This window comes from Mytilus californianus, unplaced genomic scaffold (genome assembly GCF_021869535.1).
Source record: "Mytilus californianus isolate M0D057914Y unplaced genomic scaffold, xbMytCali1.0.p SCAF_6, whole genome shotgun sequence".
Taxonomy (NCBI): Eukaryota; Metazoa; Mollusca; class Bivalvia; order Mytilida; family Mytilidae; genus Mytilus; species Mytilus californianus.
In genome coordinates this window covers 87526988-87541497 of record NW_026262712.1, presented here as the reverse complement: position 1 = coordinate 87541497, position 14510 = coordinate 87526988, and positions in this window count along the sequence as shown.

Sequence of the window (14510 nt, the reverse complement as noted above, 5' to 3'; positions counted from 1 at the left end):
GTCCTATTGCTTATAGTAACTAAGATATGGACTTGACCACCAAAACTTAACCTTGTTCACTGATCCATGAAATGAGGCCGAGGTCAGGTGAAAACTGTCTGACGGGCATGAGGACCCTGCAAAGTACAATGTACGCACATACGAAATATAGTCATCCTATTACTCATAATAAGGGAGAAATTAACATTACAAAAAATATTTAACTTTTTTTCAAGTACTCACTGACCCATGAAAATGAGATCAAGGACAATGGACATGTGACAGACAGAAACTTCGTAACATAAGGCATCTATATACAAAGTATGAAGCATCCAGGTTTTCTACCTTCTAATATAAAGCTTTTAAGAAGTAAGCTAACGCCGCCGCATCACTATCCTTATGTCGAGCTTTCTGCGACAAAAAGGCTCGACAAAAATGATAACCTTAGAGTATAATAAAAATGTTAGGCATAATATTTTAAAATGTCACACAAAATTAAAATATTAAGCACTATATATTAAAATAATAACCTCAATATATTTTACACAAAATACAAAAATGTTAAGCACAATATATTAAAACATTCATTAAATAAATTTGGATGGCAGAAACTTTTGCACATTTGCCCTGTTTTTCTACAGGCACATCTACCTGATTCGCATCTGTTTTACTACACTATCCACATTAAAAAAAAACCTTGTCTTTCTCATATCGAATCAGATTTTACGGCATGTCTAAGAGAAATAAAGTTTGTAATACAATCATCTGAAGGTACCCAAAAAAAGGGAATCAGCAGCCGTGAACTGATTGCGGATGCTAGCAGAATTCTGTTGCGTTATTTCTCTCAGAATTGAATTTCATGTTCTTTATCCCCTCTATGGACAATGCCCTCAATTCAACTCGAATCAACCACTGATTTGTTATAAAAACTAGTATACTTATGAGACGCAAATCATATAAATGGTACTTCTGTTTTTGTATATCTAGTTTTGACAACTTTTGCTTTTCACACAATATATATTTGTTTCGTCAAATATTGAAGACTATCTATTTTTAGATCCATGCCCACCAACCCCGTCCCCTCCTATAGTACTGCATAATGCTGTAGAGAGTGTAATATATGTATGAAATATATAGGATAATAGCAGCCTTAAAACAATTTAAATACAATGTATATACTTTGTTAGCAGATAGAATTAAGCAGGATTTTAGTCTTTTTTACTTGGTTCTTTTGTCATCAAAGTAAAAATACCATTTTTTGTTCCTTGTCCATAGCTTGCATTTTGTATTTTCCTCTGCCATACTTATTTGTTTGTGAAATATTGTGGTTCAACATACAGTTAAATAAATTACAATGGTAACCTTTCCCTTATTTTTTTTTTCATTATTGATAATCCCTGAAATCATATTAGGGAATTTGTAAAATAATTAGTAAAATGTTCAGTGATTATGTAAAATCACTGGTCATTTTCAGGGATTATATATAATCACTAATGAGTTTAGTGATTCTACATAATCCCTGAAAAACCAGGGATTCTACATAATCCCTGATTATACAAATTCACTGTAACATATATATATATTCCGAGGGAAGAACAAAAAAATTGCGAAAGCAAATTTACAGATCTAACATTGTTGGGCAGATGTTTAGACGAGTTGTATATACATATATATGTAAATTCACTAAATTGTATGGCTTTCCAAATACCTATTCGATTCCTAACATCACTGAAGAGACATTAATTGTCGAAATCCGGATATGGTGTACAAAAACCTTTGCCCCTTTTGTTTGCGGTATACCGTCTTTTCCGCAAGTTTATTGTTTTCTGTTTAGTATTTAATTTATAATTAAGATCGATTTATTACATCGGTGATCCGTTTATTTGGCAATCGCCAATGGCAGTCAGCAGCTAGGGTTTAAGAACAATTGTTGTTCGACCTGTTAGTCAAATGCGTTTTGTTAAAATATACTTTTTCAGTTTTTTGGTCTGTTGGAAAATGTTGTTTGTGGTGTATTTAGACCCCTCTAACAAGAAATTTGTTTTGCATGCACACGTATCAAACCTATGATTGCGTTAATTGGATAAAAACCGCAATTTTTATACGTGTGCATGCAAAACAAAATAAGTACGTCTGAACCAGTGACGACTCTACAACAGATTTTATCCATCGGATCACCAGCAGTGATGGTGATACAAGGCTGAAAGTACATTCTGTATACATAATTCGTCTAAACAACAGCCCAACAATGTTAGATCTGTAAATTGCGGAAGCAAATTTTTATCTTCTTCCCTGGCCGGGATTCGAACTCATGCTCCTGAGATATCGTGGCACCAAATCGCATTGCACTATGCCCGACGCGCTAGACCACTCGACCACCTAGGTTCGACAAAAGTCAAGCTTTCGGTGGCCAGTTGTTACCTTTCCTCGTCAGTTTTTATCTAGCGTCGTAACACAGTACATGATATATAAGGCATGAAGATGGAATATTACAGATCAGCTGAATTATCTATCGTAGAGGATCTTACAAATTAATGTAGGATGCAGTCACAGAAATAATTATATTATAAGTAAGTCTGAACCAGTGACATCTCAACGTCAGATTTTTTCCATCGGATCACCAGTGATGGTGATACAAGGCTAATATCATTTTAGATATTTCTAATCAAAGGAATATATTGGATTCCAAATAAAAATATGAACTTTGTCATTTTCCGATTGGGATAACATTCCCCTTTTCCAAATCTGTTTAACCATTGAATGGATTTCCATTATATTTAGTACTCGGTGATCGATGATTTCGCGGTGTCATGCTCGACTCGGTTTTTGAAGCCACATTTTGGTTAAACTAAAAGTAAGAACAATAACTGGTCCGCTCGGAGTCGGAATAATGTCATGAAATGGGATACCTGATGCATATCTTCTTCGCTCTCACCCTTTATGGAATTTACTGACCCTATATATATCGTAGTAGGTCACTAGCAAACTGTATAACTAATAATATATTCCTACAAACTGTTACTTTGTGAGATACTTCTTTCGAAATCCTACTCAGTCTAGTATAAAGCAGGGTATGTTCATATCTCATTAACAGAAATCGTCCTGAATATACAAAAACAAATTTGCGCTAGACATTAAGCAGCCGTCAATCAAAAATTCATGGCATAAAACGGTACAGTACAACATGACATTGTGCAACTCCTATTTTATTTCATGTTCAAAATGGTGGAATATACCACTGCAAAACATGGATTTTGCGGCATTTTGTATATATAATGTATTAGCTCAGACTCTCCTCATACGACACTAAGTGTTAATTATGTTCGATATGCATGATTCCTGGTTTGACGAGTTTTATTTTCGCTTCGGTCATTTTAAAGTATATACATCGGGTATTTATATCCACTGCGGATAGAGACTAAATTGTTTGTAGTATCTGGAAATAATGTGTTTATATTTTTGCACTTAATGTAATTTTATCTTTTCTTTACTGGATGAAGCTATTTGTTTTTTGTTTTGTTATTGTTTTGTTATTGACATCATTATACATATACTTTTCTTAATGTTTTATTATATTTCACGGTTTAATTCGACAAAAATAAATCATTCAGTTATCAATATTCATTACATACATATATATATGATCGTGTTATCATTGTATTTATAGCATCTTTTTTACTCATTAAAAATAGAAAATTTAAAAACGCATCATTTTATTTTTCTTGCAACTATTTGTCAGCGAAAAGTTAGATACACAAAGTAAGCATATCTTATGATATGGTTTCTGTCCTTGCTTGATAGTAAAAATTACATTTGTTGGAACTATTCCTTGGATATGTGGGATGCATATATACACTGTCACGTCTGTATGACTGTGCGGGATTTATATAAATACACTACCACGTCCGTTTTACTGTTTTGGATTTATAAATACATTGCCACGTCCGTTAAACTGTTCAAATACAAAACAATTCCCCATTGGGGACATTGACCCTAAGATACCCAATTGGGAATTACAATGACAATTACTGTTATGTCAAGAGGGAGTTTTTGCGCTGTAAACCCTTTTTCAGCCAAAACCTTGTTCACCCACCATATTCATTGGAAAGAACATGTACCAAGTCGGGACTAGGACAGTCGATCGACAGTTGTTCTCATTCGCATCGTTTGAAGTGATATCTCCAAAATATATATGAGCATTGATTATCATCTAATTTCACATTCAGATATATTGATGATGTTCTTTCCACTAACAATCCAAACTTTTCTGATTGGTTTCCATTAATATATCCTCCAAAACTAGAAATTAAAGAAACAACAGACACGGCTTCATTCGCCTCATTTTTGGACTTATACCTCGAATTTGACATCAGCGGTCATCTCAGTAACGGAATCGATACTAAACGAGACGATTTAATTTGGAATTATAAGAAAAAGTTCACCGGAAGATACCAATACCTAGTTGATAAATATTCAATATCAACTTCACAAATAGCTTATGATGGTCTTTAAGTATCTAGATTCTAGGTACTGACGTTCTTTATCATCTTAATTGCGTGTTATAGTGTTCTTTTTATTTGTCTTTGTATATTTTTAACCTTTGCTGTTTAGTTTATTTTTGGATATATCCTTCTTGCATGTCTCGGTATTTATACATCCCGCCATTGTGTTATTGTGCTCTGGTCATTTTTTGTATTCTTGTCATTCATTTTGGCGTACCCTTAATTCGATTGTTCATACCCACCAATTAGAATAAAGACAAAGTCCATTTTCAACACTCTAAAAAATGAATGAAACAATCCAGTTAAGTATAGTATAGCGAAAAGCGAAATAAGTGTAATATGTTTTCAATGGAATAATGGAATGAAGATAACATAAAGGATTCCCTAGAGCCAGTTTGCTAGACTAAGTTTAGATAAGTTACAGACGATGCGATAAAATGTTTTTTTTTCACAGGTATTGACATAATCCTTGTGGTTGATAGTAGAACACCAATCAGTTGTATAAATCAAATAAAAATAAAATTACCAACTTCACTGTTGATCACTGTTAGTGTATTCGATTACTTTCAAGTAAATTGTCTTACTGTTGTGAAGAAGCAGATACGTTATTTTTTTTGTAGAAAAGACAAATCCCTGTCCTGCAATGTGAGTCTCCCTCCTCTTCATCCTCCTCGCACGGAATCTTTTGGATCAAACACATTTTCAAATGCAGTACGAAGAAGATTCTAAAAATGTTACCAGTTTTTTTTTTGTATCGTTTTAACACAAAAACACATTTTCGATTTCTGAGAAGGAAGACATTTAACAAGTTGGAGATAATTTACATCATGAAGAGAGCTAAATATACAGATTAAAATTTTAAAACAATCCATACCATTCTCGGATTGTTAACTGGTTTGGATATAAATAAAACTACCCTGATTCAACAACTTTGGAGGCTTTTTTAGTTATTTAGTATTACTCTTAAACAATCCTATCGAATGAAAATCTAGGCTGTGTGCAAAGCACGCAGCAGTAAAGAAATGTACGTTTAACTCTGTTTTAAAAATTCAGAAAAATGATTAGAAATATTCTTTATAGGCATAGTTATTGACTATTTAGGCTTCTCCGGTCCAATCTTAGAACAATATGGGAGCTTAAATCAACACTTATTTGGGGTTTTTCCATTCACGACACTATCTAAACAAAGAATGTGGGTATAATAGTCATAATTGATTTATGTCCGTTGTATTGGAAATTATTACTTTTTTTTTCGGCGCAAGTGAAAACCTACAGACATGTACTTTCACAACTTTCATTGTTATAACAAGTAACATGAACAGTTATATTTTCAGAAACGAATACTCTTTTCCTCTTTGATAAAATTTTCAATTCGTTATTTGTTTTTTTTTTACAGGAAGGGTTTAAGACCATGTAAAATATATAATGCTAATATAAGTTAACCCACGTCGTCCAACGCGAAACAGAAATCCTGCAACAGTTGGCTCAATAAAAAGTTTTAACTCTTCACTATCAAATACTGGATATATGAACCATTATATACTGTATATCTTGGCCATAACATACAGTATATCTTGACCATACAAAATATTTTGTTCATTAGACCATTATAAACGGAATGTCTTGACCATCATACCATTACACAAAGTATATTACTATCACATAAGGATATCTTAATCAATTTCTGTTGATGTCTTGACCATTACAAACAGGAAATCTTGACCATTTCAAAAAGGACATCTTGACCATTACATACATAATATCTTAACCGTAACAAACAGGATATCTTGACCAGTATGTACAGGACATCTTGGTCATTATATACAGTATGTCGTGACCATTACAGGCAAGATATTTTGACAATTAGACCATTATAAACTGGACATTTTGACCATCATACGATTATATAAAGTGTATGTTGACTATTACATAAGAATATCTTAATCATTTTTTGTAGATTTCTGACCATAAAATACTGGATATATTGACCGTTAAATACTGTATATTTTGGCCATTACATATATTATATCTTGACCATTACATACCGGTACATGTTATATTAACTTTTACATATAGGATATCATGACAATTAAATACAAGATATATTGACCATTACATACATGAGATATTGACTTTTTCATACAGGATAACTTGACATTTACATACAGGATATCATGACCATTAGATAAGGATATCTTGGCCATTACATATGATATTTTAACTATAACATACAGGATAGTTTTACCAGTACATACATGAGATATTGACTTTTACATACAGGATATTTGACCATTACATACATGAAAATTGACTGTTACATACAGGATATCTTGACCATTACATAAATGAAATATTGACTTTTACATACAGGATATCTTGATCATTACATATAATTGACTTTTACTTGCAGATATCTTGAATATACATACTGGAAAACTTGACCATTACAGATATATAGACAATGTTACCATAATAAACCGCAAATCTTGACAATTAGACCATTACATAAATTATATGTTGACTTGGGCGCAGGACATTTTAGCGAAAAGTTTTAAACTACTAGGGGACATTTTAGCGCGGACATTAGAGCCCATTTTAGCGCAGGATTAATCCGTTCACCTGTATTTTCGAAGGCACATTTGAGCGAAAATTTACCTGGTTGAATAATAATCACCTTACTAAAACCATGAACAGTAATGTATGCTGGCTTAATGTTGAAGTTGACCAAGTCGCCAGAAGTTCCATGTAAGTCAAAGCGAACAAATAATGGTCCAGAGTCGTTCCATGCCAATTGTAATGATCATTAACAGGTGTCACGCAGCTATTAACGTTTTTCTTGATTCTATCATCAAATTGCAAACAACAACATATATAAAAATACGAAGTCTAATAGACGAATGTGCACCACAGTCTAGACAAGCTAAAGAGAAAGAACAGTTCCTACTGCAATTTTATGAACAGTATTGTACAGGAGGTATATCCAGAGCCCATAACGTACGTTCTATAGGATAAATTTCAGGCTAGAACGGACTTTTAACATTTGATTTAACCTTTTAGGCTTCTAGTGCTGTATTTTAATGGACATGATATTTTTCATATTGTGTTGTCTTATTCTATTATTTTTTTCATTCATTATTAATTATTTATTGTAAAATATTGCGCTAAAATGGGCATTGATAATATTAATTTTCGCTAAAATGGGTTAAAAATCTTGCGCTAAATTGGGTTATGCTTTGGCGCTAAAACGTCCGATATTTTCGCTAAAATGTCCTATCAATTCGCTAAAATGTCCTCCGCCGGTTGACTTTCACATAATAATATCTTAAACATTTTCTTTTGAGTTCAATCTTAACATGCAACAATCTTATTTGGAGACAAATTATAACAAAGTAGATTAATTAACGTCAATATACCTTCATTATCTAACATAAATCACAATGTTGCATGCTATTTTGTATATATGTTAAGGTAAACAACTAATAAGGATTAAGAGACTCCTACAAATGAGTTCACACATGTTTTGCTACAAATGTCGTAGTGTCATTAAATTATCTACCTTTGTATATTTTTATCAATTTATTATTTCGGGGCATTTTTTTTCATTGTTTTATTTTCAGCGGAAACGTTGGAAGATAGGGATAACATAGCTTTATTATTATAATTAAACAGTAAATATGCAGGTATGTAGTCATTTGTTTGGATATTTTCTCCTCCATGCATTTCAAATTAAAACAAAAACTAGTCTGCTATAAAAACCTTAATTTACTGCAACATTTACAAATGCTTGAATTAATATCATAACCAGAATATTTGCTGGTTATCAAATGAAGATTCGAGTCGTATATAACATTTTACAATAGTGAGTTCGGTGTTAACGGTCAGCGTCCTTTTCCAAAACTTACTACAAATTATTGTACGAAGTATATAAAACCTAATAATAAAGAAATACATGTAACTATAGATTAAGCAAATTTGTTTATTGCTAAGTTAATCGACGACACGACACGTAGTTACGAAGTCCAGTATGAGATTAGTTAAAACATCTGTTTAAACCAAAAGATAATTACATGTGAAAGTATTAGTTAGAGGTGTAGTATTAAAAGTCCGAAAGATAAAAGTCCAACTAATTGAAATGGTTTCCTTAAACTTTTTATTATCTAGATTATTTTTTTCCGGAGTTTTTATTTTAAATTCTCTCTCTCTCTCTCTCTCTCTCTCTCTCTCTCTCTCTCTCTCTCTCTCTTTGCCAGTGATTACAAGTTATTTCGAACCCACAACTATCATACATTAAAAAATATCTTTAAACATTTTTCATATTAAATGTAAAAACCAAATTTTCTTATTCTCATTGCTTATAGGAACATTACAGTAGAAACTTGTTATACTGATATTTTAAATATGTTAATCTCTGCTGTATATTGATAAAACAAAAGTGGAAAGTATCATCATAATGTTCGTCCAGAATCGCAAGCTATTTGCATACACCAGTTTTGAAAGTGTTTTACGAAGTTCTCCGATTTCAAGTAAACTGCCCACAATGTGTGGTCGCCTATCGCTACACTTTTTGAAAAACAAAATGCATATTGTCTCATTCTCATTGTTTATAGAAAAAAATGCAGTTGAAGCTTGCTACATTGATATTTTAAAGATCTTAATTTCATTACGCTAATATTCCAAATATGTTAATTTCATTTCACTGATATTAAAAGAGGTTTATTCATTATACTGATATTTTCAAGATGTTAATTTCATTACTAGTGGAGCTTTAAGATGAAATTGCGGACCAGTTTAGGGCTCGAGGTGTTTGCAAATGCGATAATTTGTTGTCAGTACATTTCCCACTACACAAACAATCGTAGTCCAATCTAATTAAATCTACGCGGTAATGTCTATGTTTACATAATAAATAGACCACATAGTCTTTTGTTACGATAATTTTTCTTCAAAATTATGTAATATTTTTACTCAGAGTATGTATTGATTAAATTATTTTAAACGTAATAAGCAATAAAAATGTCATAAGAGAAAAATAGAACATGGAATCAACCGTAAAAAGTTCTGATCCCCTTTTGAAACCAATTTCAGCGGGTAAGCATATATTTTTCTGTTTGTTTTTACATTTTTATATTGCTGTGTGTCCTTTTATTATTTGAAGAAAAAACGGAAAGACATAATATGCATTCAAACATTTAACCTTTAACAGTAAGACAAGTCATAAAGTCTTGGAAACCCTTGTCACCATTATCACCGAAATAACAGTCAGGAGAGTATGGTATTTGATTTATAAAGATGACGAGGCTAACATTTGAAAATACTCAATAACAAAATGATTTCATGCGTTCCTTTAAAATTCAAAATAAAAAACGACCAATAGAACATCATATCAGTTCTTATAAGGTCCAAAGAGATCTAACAAGTTGAAGTGGTCTGGTTTTTTTTCCTATACTTTCTAGACGCCTCTCTCTACTTGTCACCTATATATCTTTATTCTGACAAACCTTCGTCAATACAATGGTATACAGAAGCTATATTAAAAGAATAGTACAGTTATGAATTAAAATAAACATAATATGTACACTATTTACAAATCTAAGCTGAATTTAGCCAGGAGAACACACACATGAATTAATATGCCTTATAAATGTACATAGCTTTTTTAAATATGATTGTTTTGTCATATTCATTACTTCCTTAAATTTAATTATATTTGGATAATCAATATACTTTTTATCAATATACTTTTATCTTTCTATAGCCATAAATTTACACTTCATTACATAATGGAATTCATCTCCAAGTTCTTTTAAGTCACATAGTTCGCATATTCTTTTATCTCTCTGAATTTTTTTCCATCTACCACTTTCTATCGGTAAAGTGTGGTTAATTAGTCTAAATTGACATAAAATATAAATATCATGGGGTTCCAAAATATCTAAATACTTTTCGAATCCGAAAAGTTCCTTAAAAAGGCGGTAATTTAATGTTTCTGAGTTCGTTTGAATATCTGAGTACCATGTTTGTTTAAATTGATCTTGGAGAGATGTTCTAACAACAGTCTTTAACCAAATTTCATTTATACAAGTTTGAATTAATCATACATAAGATAAACCAGTATCATTTAGAATAGATTCTATACATTTCATCCAATAAAATCTAACATTGTTTCCATGAGATAAACTAAACATTAATTTGTATGCTATTGTTGATAATTTACTGGGTTTGCTAAAAATCAATATGCCCAGTATGAAATCATGCGAACTTTGATATCTAAGCTAATAGGATAACGTCCTAATTCTCCATATATGACACAATTCAGAGTGGAAGATTTTAGATGGAGTAGAAGTTTACAAAATTTCAAATGAACTCTTTCTAATATACCATTATTTCCAAATCCCCAAATTTCACAGCCGTAAAGTAAAACAGGTTTAACCAATTTATCAAATAAATCTAATTGACAGCTTATTGATAAGCCATGCTTTCTCCCTTTTTGATAACTTCATACATGGCTCTCGTAGCTTTTTCTGCGAGATGCTTCTTATTTGCTTTAAATGAGCCATTTTTAGAAAAATAAATCCCAAGATAATCAAACTCATTAACAATTTCTAAGTCAGAGTTACCAAAATTAAATTTAAGGTTAACCGGATGTCTACCACTACAAAAAATCATGATTTTAGTCTTGTCTACATTGACTTTCATTTTCCAAACATTACAATATGATTCAAATTTGTCTAATAGTAATTGAAGTTCTGTGGTTGATTCAGCCATTAAAACCGTATCGTCTGCGTAGAGAATTGCAAACAGTTTAACATATATGTTTAGTTCGTCTTCTATGGTATCTAATATAGTGTTTAAGCCTATCAAATTCCCTTTACAAAAGAAATCTTCCAAATCGTTCAAAAAAAACGAAAAAAGAAAAGGAGATAAACTCTCCCCTTGGCGTAGACCAATGTTGCTTGGAAAATAATCAGATTTCTCACCATTGTATGACAAGCATGATTTTATATCATCATACATGTTATGGATAATTTTATACATATAACCATTAATATTATTTACAAGCATCTTATACCATAAAGCATCTCTAGTCACTGTATCAAATTCATCCTCAAAAATCGACAAAAGCACAGAACATTTTTTTCTTTTTTAATTTCAAAATTTCAAAAAAAGAGTGTAGTGTAAAGATACAATCACTAGTTGAGTAACCATTTCGAAATCCACACTGATTTTCATTAAGTAGTAAAACTTCATCAGATAACCTTGCAAGTCTATTACTTAAAATAGCTGTAAATGATTTACCCATACAACTTACAATAGTAATGGGTCTATAGTTTTTAGGATCAAATTTATTGCCTTTGTTTTTATAAAATGGCTTGATCGTTCCAATCACCCAAGATACTGGTACTATTCCAGTTCTAAAAATCAAGTTAAACAATGCAGCATAAACATCAATAAAAAAATCGCTAGAATTCTTAATATATTCGTTAATAATCATATCATCACCACAAGCTTTGTTATTTTTTGAATTCAAGGCCTTCAGTTTGCGCTTAAATTTTCTAAAATTCTGTCTCTCAAATTTTGCACTCAAGGTTAAACCAAGGTTTATCTCCCTTGTTTTTGGATGCTCGTTTTTTTGGCTTGTCACCTCGAGTGCAGGGGGTCGTGGGTTCGATCCCGGTCGGATGAAATAAAAGAGTTTAAAATTAATAGTTACTGCTTCTCCGCTAACCACGTAGCCTTGATAATATAAATAAAAGATTTTGCAATTATTTTATTACATATCCATAATATCAAAATGATATTCGGCGCTATATAATTGTTATTGCAGACAAATTTGATACAATATCGCAAATTCTACATATTTTTGTTAAATTTTGCATCTAGGGACATGAAAGAATTTGTAATGATTTATAAGACAAAACATAGCTTTTCTTCCTGTATAATTTTTGATATGGCTAAGAATGTCCTCCTCGTTTATTTGTGCGATAATTACTAGTATGAAAACAAGAAGATGTGTTATAATTGCCAATGAGACAACTCTTCACCAGAGACCAAATGACATAGAAGTTAACAATGTCACCGTACGGCTTTCAACAATGAGCAAAACCCATACCGCAAGTAGTTTGCAAAATTTACCAAAATTGCAGTTATGAGCCATCTTTATGCGTATCAGTTCATATTATTAGAACTCAAAAGAACACATATGCATAATTGTCATAGTGACGTAAAGTTTTGAAAACTTTTTGAAAGTGACCCTTGTGTGAAATAAATAATACGACAAAAGACTGTATAAAGGCAAGTTTATACGATCAATGCATTTTAAATATGCAAATAATATTGTTGTAGTATAATACGCTTTGCATGGTTTACTCATTTTCATTTTAAAAAAATGCGTTTGGCTTTAAATCAATCTGCACCGATCAATTTTTGAAAATTGTTGTTATTTTTGAATCTTGAACTTGTCTGAATTTTCAGAGGTTTTATCCACGCGACATATCAGAAACGGGAGCGTTAAGAGATCGGTTTTGAATTAGATTTGATCTACATAATATTACAGCGATGAAGTATTTTCAATAAACTTTAACCTTGGAAAAGTATACTGTCAAATGTATTCAAATATCATAGAATAATAAAATGTATTTCAATCGAAGTGAACGGTTAATTAATACCGTACCGGGGAAGGATTAATCAGACCGTATCCTGGGGTTTTCATCCGGATCAGATTAAGATCATCCAGAAGAAAAGTTACACAACTTCAATCTGGCCGCTCAATCTTTGGACGTCAATATTAGTCGTGGTGTTTTCTATTCAGTCTGAAATTGGCGGATTTTTTAATGGACTGATTTTTTTGTGACAAGGATTATAAAACAAAGACAAGTAAATTAAGAGGTCAGGATTTTGTACAGTTTGTGATGTCAAGTAAAAATCTGTCATGATGTTTTCATCGGTATTTGCTAGGTTTTTTTTATATAATTTTTTTGGGTCTTTTTGTTGTTTTTTGTTTGTTTTTTTGTGTGATTAAGTTTATTTGAAAACAGTTTTAAGTATTGTATTGTCCATTACTGATAACACATTTTCCTTGTGTATAAATTAATTTTCCCAATAACTTTTATTTCACAACAATCGACTAATTATTTCAGTGTACATATATGTCATGTCAATTTATCTAGCTTACCCGCTAAGCACGGCATTTAGAAGTACAAGAAAAGAGTGGTCGGCTCGGAGTTAAAACAATGTTTCCGAGTAGGTTGACATGTCTCCCTACCTTGCGAACTAGCATGTAAAATATCTGACTCAGCGTGTCGTTGGGGGTTCATGTTCATTTCACACTTACATGTTCTCGCCTTGAATATGCATTTTAAATTGCCACTATAATTTAAACAATCATCCATTATCATAATCATCATAATCAATTCAACCAGCATCGATAATTTCATTTTCTCCTGTTGTTTTGCATAAAAAAAATTTCTATCAAGGGATTTGGTAACGTATGAAACCATTTTCCTGTCAAATAGTATGAAATCGTTTCCCTGTCATAGTATGAAACTATTTCCCTGTCATAGTATGAGACCATTTCCCTGTCAAAAAGTATGAAACCATTTCCCTGTCATAGTATGAAACTATTTCCCTGTCAAAAAGTATGAGACCATTTCCCTGTCAAATAGTATGAAATCACATTTACCTACTAATTGCATGAAACTATTCCCTTAATGAAACCATGACTTTTCTTTGATTGTTTCTATTTTTACCAATACAGAGCTTGACATTTGTAAAGACACATATTGTTGAAGACTATATGACAAAAATGTGATATAATCTTTACTTCCAAAATGTTTAGCGAAATAAAGAAATCGTCTATCAAATATCATTTAAAAAACAACAAGATCGGAAGCTATGTCTTTATATAAGATACCTTTCATCATTAGATTTAAACTCGCAGATTTTGAATGAATCTTATCCTCTCCACATTTTCTTACTTTTGGTTATGCTTTCATTTCAAAACGATGGTTTACGTATTTCAAGATGAAAAGA